The following is a 9,646-nucleotide window of genomic DNA, read 5'->3' as shown; positions in this document are numbered from 1 at the left end:
AAAGTTGGCAAGGTTAAAACATTTTAGTTGTTGCAACTTAGTGGGGGGGGGGGGGGGAATAATGGTTGCAATCATTGGCTAGTCATTGCCAAATGATTGAGCAATGGTAGCTAATAGTTACTTAGGATAATAAATAATAATCATTGGGAGATGATGAACCATATGATTGGATTATTGCAAAAGGTACTGCGTAACCAGTGGCCTCAATTTAAGCTATTATTATTTTGTTGTTAGATTATAAATTAAGTTTTTATATATTGAGATAGGTAATTAAATAATAGGTGTATTATATTATATGATATCATTATATTTATGCTATTGGAAGAAATTGAGGCTTAGCCCTATGCTTGGGATTTAAGAATTTGATTATAGATTTGGATGGGTTACTGAGTCTAGGCTAGATATATAGTAATATGAGTGTCTACAAACTCGTGTACTTATAAATATTATATATTTGATAAGTTGAAAATGTTCTGAGGCATCGAAGAAAGGAAAGACATTGATGGATTGGCTTGCTTATCTTCGGTTGAGGTAGGTTATAGTTTATTTTATATTATAGATAGACTCTTAATAGTGATTGATCGTCATTGAGTAATGTGTGAAATTTACCATGCATTTAATTATTGTGGTTTGCATGATTGTTGTGATTGGTCTGTAATCCCAAGACCATAAAATCCATAATCTTGAACTTGCTCTATCAAAAGTGATGCCTTGAATAAAGAAGGTTTGATGAAATATTGTTAATAAAGTGGAATGTGATAACGAAGAATGATAAATTAATTATATTTGGATCGAGTGTCACGAGCCGACACGATATATTTGGATCTGATGTCACATTTCGATACGGTATATTTGGATCGGGTGTCACATTCCAACACGGTATATTTGGATCGGATGTCACATTCCGATATGGTATATTTGGATCGGGTGTCACGAGCTGACATAATATATTTGGATCGGGTGTCACGAGCTGACATATATTATTGAATCGGGTGTCACATTCCGATATGGTATATTTGGATTGGGTGTCACGAGCTGACAAGATATATTTTGATTGGGTTTCACGAGCCGACACGATATTATTGGATCAGGTGTCATATTTCAGCACGGTAATATTAAAGAAAAATAAATTAAATGACTTAATACTACCCAATCTCAAATAACTCATTTTTCAAAAGACCGTGGTGTGGAGGCCTGAGGCCTCATGAGTCCTCATGTATACTCTTGATATTGTTGACTGGTTACGTAATTGTTTCATTGTGTTGTCACTTGATCTTGTTGCTTGCTACCTATTAAGTGTTATAGTTGATTTTCTGCTATTACTTTATGCATATTGATTCGTATTTTGAGTCGTTCGATGATACCTACTCAGTACATGTTGCCCTGTACTGGCCCTTACTTGTATTTTTCTTTATTTTATTTTGTGGAGTGCAGCGAGAGTATCATCGACTTCAACTCGACCTCAGCTATAGTCAGTGTCCAGCACATCAGGTTCCAGGGTGAGCTATTTATTCTAGCTCGTGTTGGATTCTCTCAATCATGACACAATGTCCTTAGTTTTCGTACACGAACTATGTTATTTATTCTAGCGTTTGATATTTCCAGACTTAGTATTTTAGAATTAGATGTCCTTGATGTGATGACTTTCAGATTTTGGAAAAATGAATGTAATAGAGTTTAGTGGTTTTATTATTTCTTACTCTCATAAATTGAGCTTCCACATTATTGTCATATTTTATAAGTTGGGTTTGTATCGTTGGTTCTCCCACTTAGGAGGTTAAGTGTAGGTGCCACCCATGGCCCATTTTGGATCGTTACAGAGAAAAATACTATTTGTTGAGGAAAGACTATAATTGTACCAATGTATCACACAATAAGAATTTTTAGTCCTCCATGTTAAAGAATAAGGATAATTTTAAATTTTTCTCTACATATTTCATACTCTATAGCATTTCATGTGGCAATTAATCTTGACAAGATGATAGTTTTCAGTTTAACATTCTTCTAGCCACATGATTCTCACAGTTAATTTACAATTTTACATGATATTTTAAATGGTTAAGTTTAAGTTGCAAGAAAATTTAATATCTTATAGTTTACTTATTTTGTATTCATTTGGTTATCTCATGGTGACATAGAGATGTTATATTCAGCATTGTAAGTAGAGTTTCGAACTACATTCTTTAGGAAGGATTTTTAAATGATAAGAAAAGTAAGATTGGAAAACTCATATTGATGATAGCTGCTTGGCAGATCATTTGCCCTTTGGAATAAGATTTTTGTCAAATATTTTATCTATTGGAGATTAAAGTTTCTGGTGTGTTATTTTATTAGTTAAATGATTTGTAAGTTTATCTTTTATACTTTTCAGACTTATTCCTCTCCGTTTCAGATTTTAGTCAAAATTAGTATTAAAGAAGTCTGTTTCATTTAGAATAATAGTGCATTCCATAATAATTTATCCAAATCTTGAAAGGGCTCTCTTATATCCACTAAATTCACCACATGGAGTTTGTTCATCTAAATGCTTACATAGTACAAAAAGACTTTGAAATGCGAAGAAAGACAGAGAAAGAGAGTGTCTGAGTGTGCACGGCCTAATTGCTTGGGGTTTCAGAGATACTCCCGAACTGAACACCAGGCCTTGTAGATGCTGCATCATAGCTTTTCTCAGCTTATCAATTCTTTTACGAAGCTTATAGTTCGAGAGGCAACCATTTCTTTCTTTCAGCATGTTCACTTGAATTTTGACATCTCTGTAGCTCTTTATCAAGACGTTACTTTTTCTAGGAATTCTCTAGCCTCACTCTCAAAAGCGTCTGCACTTTCTTTAGATTTTGTACAGTAAAGACATGTTTTTTTACCCCATCCCATGCCGATGTTAAAGGCGTAGCACAGTACCATAGCACATGTGAAGCTGCAATATCCATATATATAGCTAGCTAGAATATATGCTGGATGGGCTGTTCTTTTCAACTCTTGAGTGAGTATGGATAAGGGGTACATTTCTCAAATACATCATCGAACCAATTTATAGAAGATGACATTAACCTAACTTGCCAGAAGACAAAAAGAATGATAGGCTATATTTGTTGACTTCCACTTAGAATATTGAATTGCCACTTGAAAATTAGGAAATTACTTTATCTTTTTCTCTGTACTTTTAGGTTTTTTTTACTACTTTCTCTTTACCTTTAAACCCGTTGGGTCACCTCTTGCAACTCTTCAACGACGGCAACAACAATTCTCTTATTCCTATCGAAATTTGCTTTCTCGATTCATCACGCCAGAAAGAGCAACTGCTTCATCTATTCAATTCCTGAACTGTTGATCACAATCATGAGTATTTTATGGCGCACCTGCAAAATTTTGAAATAACTTGTGCTAATTATGAAACTTTTCCAGTGCGACATTTAATCAGTTAAATGATTTGTAAGTTTATCTTTTATACTTTTCAGACTTATTCCTCTCCGTTTCAGATTTTAGTCAACATTAGTATTAGAGAAGTCTGCTTCATTTAGACCAATAGTGCATTCCATAATGATTTTTTCAAATCTTGCAAGGGTTCTCTTGTATCCGCTAATTCTGTGCTTGGAGTTTGTTCATCTAAATGCTTACATATAGTACAAAAAAGACTTTGAAGTATGAAGAAAGGCAAAGAAAGAGAGTGTCTGAGCGTGCGCGGCTGTATGCTTATGAAAATTTACAATATTTTACAATCATGGAAATTTTCTTCCTGTAAAAAGACAATCTGGCTCAAGTGATATTTTATTTCAATGATTTGTAAGTTTTTCTTTTATGTTATCTAAATTCTCGACTTATCAAGCCTTTGGTTACAACGTGGTTTACTTAAAGGTAGATGTAGAAAGCATTTAAAGGTTGCTACATACTCTCTTAGTATCTTATCAATGTAAACATGTCCTACATATATTTTCCTTTTCCTTAATGCTTTTGGCATTTTTCTCTTACCCTTCTTGGTTATGCCCCCTATAGTTTCCTTTGGCACTTCCTCTTTACCATATTAATAGGTTGCACAAGATTAATTTTATTAGATATAACTTCAGGCTCTTTCTTTGACATGCTAAATTTGTTGCAGAGTGTATTTTCTGAGCTACGAGAAGACAAGGAAAAAACTACAGAGGAACATACATGAAAGTAACTGGCTCCAGGATCACCCGTTAGTAACAGTTGAGTTTAATGAGCACTCCTTACAAGGCTAATAGAGATTATGGAAGTAATAATATTTCAAACATTACATATTCCTCCTCTTTAATTACACCAGGATGCTTTTCATATAGAAACTTCTCTTCTTGGCCTGCTTCCTCATTCTATTTTCTCTTTTTGTCTTGGGGTGGTTGCGTGGATCCTTTCAAGAATATGCTTTTTCACTATATCAATTTAGATTCGTTATGGTGGTGTGTGTGCTGAAAAGAATTAGAATATTATTTCAATTTTAATGATGTTGGATACATAAAGTCCCCACAGATCAAAAAGATGTTGATCTTCTCACAAAGGTACTTCCTCGAAGAAAGTTCAATCACTATCTAACCACAAACAACATATTCATTATTTGAGTCGCTGCCATGCTTATGAGAATATTGGCTATTCTTTGAATGAAGTTTTTGTTAATTTAGTCCTATTCTTTTTCTCCAGAGAGTGAAGGATGAAGTGTTTAAATGGAATTTACAACATATCAGGCCTCATGAGAAGCAGGAAGATGAACCAAGTGATTGTGAGATTTATTTGTTCCTCTTTCTTTGTCAAAAGTAAATATCAACTTTTTGATTGTGAGATTTATTTAATCTCTTTTACATTTGGTTAGTACTTCCAGAACTCTGTACCCTGTACTTTGAATTTGTGCCCAACTTACGAGTCATTATAACACTGAAGCACTTTTATGATATTCATTTAATTTCTCCTGTGCTATAGAAAAAAATCACTACATAGTCCTGTGGATGAAACACTTTTGGTGAACCTGAAAATTTAAAGGCACAGCAACATTGAGAGAAGCACCAGTAATAGTAACAGAATTACCAGATCAAACTTCTAAATCCAAGCACACACTAAACAGATATCAAGAACATGACACAAATTACTTCCAGACAGACAGGTATATAGCTTTTTCATTCACAAGCAATTTGATACACTTATGTTTGTGAACAACAGCTGAAGGTGCAAAGTTTCACGTTCCGCTAATTCTTTTCTTCTTATACCTCTTAATCACAATATAGAATTTTTTTTAACATCATTGGACTTACATTAGAATAAGTGAAATTCAATGGTTTGAACGATCCATTGCATAATCAAGTGGAATCTACTTTTGTTGCAGGGGGAATTCAATGGCTTAAAATTATGTTCAAGGTATTTAATGGTGAAGTCTTGCATAGATTTTTTAATGACGGAGATTTTTTATATGTTATAAATGAATCAGTTGTAATTAATTGATATTAGGCCCGTATCCAACACTTCTTGCCTCTTGCTATAGGTGTCGGTAAGAATCTACGACACATTCGAGTAGTATACAACGTACTATATATTTGGGCTTTGATTTACTTAAATAACAATTATGATTAATTCCTGATGTATTATGCACCGATTACTGACTATAAGTTTCACTTTCTTTTGCAGATACCTTTATCTGAAAAGTTGAAAAGAAAAGTCAGAAAGCCAAACTAAGACTTACATAGACGCTGCTGCCACTTCAAATTAAATGGTGACATAGGAATAGTTCACTACAATTGTGAGTGTCATGCTTGAAACAACATTATATTCTGAGGGTTAAAGAGCTTGCGGGGTTGGTCGCGTGGAACCTGTGATCTGATTTATAAGAGTAAGGGAAGGAGAAGATAATAAATATAAATTTGACCGTTTTACTATCCTTGAGTGAGGTATTGATATTTTACTTTTCATTATCTGAAGTAGTTGAAAATTACGCAAAATGATATATGTATTCCTCTTTACCATATATTGCAAATCTAGAAAAAGTTTTAAAACTGATGAAAACAGAGAATGATAAATCTCAATTGTAATATTGATCATTGCTTAGAATAATCCGAGTTAAATAAATTTTTGCTACGAGGACTTAGTGTGCCATTTATTTCTTGACTTCTTTGGCAAAGCAGTGTACATGTTTATTGATGTTTTTGTTCATTAGGTTGAAGTAAGGATATGTTATTTAAGAGTTTGGTTTAATCATTAGACTAATATAGACTAGCACCTTGTTTGGATAGTTGTTTATATTGTATTGTTAGTTTAAATACAATATTTATTTTGATTGTTACTTAATTTCATTGTATCATATTGTTTAAATTCATTATTAGATAACGATGAAAAGATCCATTTTATTTTACGATCGATTTGGTGTGATCGTGTCGTTACCTTAATATATTTTTCTCATTTTGTCTTTATTTATTATTTATTAATTATATTTCATCTTTTACGCAACCTTTTTACAGTAGCTCTACTTCGTATCCTACCTTTCTAGTAGGTTTTTCATTCAAGGATTATGGATGTGTGATATTATGTAACGACAAAGAACGATGTAATATTATTTATTAAAATAATACAATACAATACATTATGAACCAATATGTAACAATCATCCAAACAAAGTGTAGAATTCTCAAATTGATAAAATCTATGACTTTGATCTATGTAGAATTTCCAATGCTTAAAAGATCCATTTTTAGGGGTGATGTCCCAAAACGAAATTCAGATATTTCAGAAGTTGTGGTGTGACCATTTTTCACCTCCTTATCAAAATTTTGGCGTTGAAACTCTGGAAATCGAGTCAGCGAATTACTCCTCAAAGTAGCTAATGAATTCGAATTAATCAGATCCTAAAGAAATAAATATTATATTCAAAACCTGAGATCAAAAGTCATAAAGAAATGAAGTTTTAACCAAAGTGAGAAACAAAAACAATGAAACATGTAGATACCTTGAACAGGAGAAGAACTTTCAAAATTGATGAATTATTTATAACACTTTTTGAAAAGATAAATATAGAGAATGAAATAATAAAAAATATTTATGCTCTTCCAATAGATCTGCCATCTGAGGATTCATGTCTAAGGTGATGAAAAGCTACGGGAAAATGAAGAATTAATAATAATATTTATTAAGACTTAGAATCAAATCTTTTTTGGTGTAGAATCTAAAAAATATTGTAATTTGTCTTTGGATATAATATTCTTGACAATTCAGTGTATTCACTCGAAAATACGGATAAATGATCATAAATAAGTTTATTGAGGTAGTTTATCACTGCATGAAGCGCGGATAATTTACCTAGTATATATATAATTATAAAAAAATCAACATAAATTGATTGAAAATCTTTCAATCAGAATTATCCAATCTGCATTCTTGTTATGAATTGCTTTAATGACAAGAATTCAAAAGTAATAATTAAATGGCACTAATTAAGTTGTCATCTACAACAATTTTCAGAAAACATATTTAGGAATAGTTCATTTTAGAAGGTAAAAAGTAAAAAATTATGTACATCACTTTGACCGTAAAGATTCCACCATTTTTTTATCAGTTGAAAAATTCAATTGTTCCGATAGAACAAAAGGAGAGATAAAATAAGAAAAGGTAATGAGCCAAAGCTAAAATTTCTCAATTGTTTTTTGTTAATGATATTGAAGGATGTGCAGGAATCCTTATTTGTCGTTCTAATGAAATTTACACGTCCCATCCAAACCCATCATATTTGTTGATGAATTTCTTCTAGCCTTCTAATTTTATTATATTTGAAATTGGTCTTTTAAAGCTTTAATTTCAAAACTGAAAAATTAGTATTATTGAAAAAGTGAAATCAAGCTAGGATATATAAATTATCGAGGAAAAAGTTAATTGACTAGTTAAAAGTTGGAGAAAGATATCCGAGAAATGGTGAAATTATTTTCATCAGAAAAGACGTGATGTGATACAATGAATCAACTTTGACTTACTGATTCATTCAAACCTATTCATTTCCTCATTCAAATGTTTTAGTTGTAATAAAATAAATGTACTTAATGAGCTCAAATTCAAATCTCCATAAGTGCAAACAAATAAAATCTGAATGTCCTCAAAAAATGATATATCTCCTATTGGATTTGGCTTCTCTCCATTTTCCTCGTCTCCATTTTCCCCAAGTTCTAGCTTTGATTGATGACACATGACATAGGTGAAATTTAATGGTTAAGATTTAATTGACTAAAATATATTCCTAACTAGGGCTGTACAGGGCAAATCGATAAACCGCATCAAACCGACAAACCGAACTAAACCGGAAAAAAAACCCGACTAGTAGTTTGGTTTGACTTGGTTTGGTGTTTGGAAAAAAACCCCGACTATTATAGGGTTGGTTTGGTTTTAACTAAAAAAAGTCAAACCGAACCCAAATCGATACGATTATAGATATACTACTTTTAAATTATATTATACATAAAAATATTTATTAAAATATAATTTATAAATATTTTTTAAATTTTTTTCATAATTTTTTTTTCTTACATTTAGATTTGGACTTGAGAAGCCCATCTAAATAATATACAAAAAAAGTCACAAAATATCAACATATAAAATGGAGGCAGAACACTGTTTGAAGTTTTAACTTTATAATATAACTTTATAAAGTACTTCTCCTGGAGCAGTACTACCAGACATGGCATTCATAATCGTCCAAGTTCTGTGATGGTATGACTTGTTAATTTCAACCCTTTAATCTTCCTCCTCCCACCTCCTTCGTTATCCTCTAATTGCACCACAGTAATTTAACACTTATAAAAATAATAATAACTATTCTCTCTGTCCTGTAAAGGAAGGGGGTATGTGACGAGATCATTTCATTCATTTTGAGAAAATTATATTGAAAGAAAAATGTACACCATCAGGTTAGATGTGGATCTATATAAAATACTCATAAAATTCTATATTATGCTACACGAATTCAAATTACTTGAGAGTTAAAATTTCTTAATATTGAATGTATAAAAGAGAAAAATTCAATTATCAAATCGAACCGACCATTAAACAATCTATTATACCTCAAGTCTACATCCTAGGCATGGTCGACACTCGAAAATCATTATTGATCCGAAATAAATCCTTGACCTGACTGACTATTAAGCGGAAGACTAAATTCAAATGCAGAAGCTTAACGAATGGGCATTTAAATTACTATAAGTAAAACTAATTCATCCGTCTGAAAATGACTCTGAATATAAGAGAAACAATGTATAAAATATTACTCTAGAAAGACTGAACTGACTCAACTCTGTCTATAAATCCTCTAATAACTATGAATGGGTGCTGGGACAAGCCTCACGACTACGTCAAAAGAATTACTAATGCTGAAAGAACATAAATAAATGGATACCTCCGAAAGCAAGGAGGTCTCACCAAAAGATGATGAAATGTGATCTCAACGGAGCGCTTTTTGATGATCCTGAGTACTTGCATCTGCATTATAAAATGATGCAGCATCGAAACATGTCACTACATGGAATGTACGGTATGTAATAAAATTGAATGAAACAATAACTAAACTGAAAGGAAACACTGATAATAGCTCGATTGAAATGTAAAGGATGAATGTAAAACAAAACATGTAAAGCTCCACAACTAAGATAATGCAATATACATATATTCTAAA

General features: G+C 31.9%; 1 long non-coding RNA gene across 5 annotated transcripts; it reads left to right on the top strand.

Moving 5' to 3' along the window:
- Positions 1 to 2,435: 2,435 nt before the first annotated feature.
- Positions 2,436 to 6,091, top strand: LOC129882502 (uncharacterized). 5 transcript variants are annotated; one of them, XR_008765783.1, is made up of 6 exons: positions 2,436 to 3,000; positions 4,097 to 4,187; positions 4,654 to 4,817; positions 4,930 to 5,110; positions 5,330 to 5,361; positions 5,629 to 6,091. It is a non-coding gene; the product is annotated as an uncharacterized LOC129882502 (long non-coding RNA). The 5 variants fall into 5 exon arrangements; XR_008765782.1 differs by lacking the exon at positions 2,436 to 3,000 and adding an exon at positions 3,011 to 3,432; XR_008765784.1 differs by lacking the exon at positions 2,436 to 3,000 and adding an exon at positions 3,460 to 3,783.
- Positions 6,092 to 9,646: the final 3,555 nt, after the last annotated feature.

Source organism: Solanum dulcamara, chromosome 3 (assembly GCF_947179165.1).
Source record: "Solanum dulcamara chromosome 3, daSolDulc1.2, whole genome shotgun sequence".
Classification (NCBI taxonomy): Eukaryota; Viridiplantae; Streptophyta; class Magnoliopsida; order Solanales; family Solanaceae; genus Solanum; species Solanum dulcamara.
Note: the sequence above shows the minus strand (reverse complement) of the source record. Positions and strands in the feature narration are given on the sequence as shown.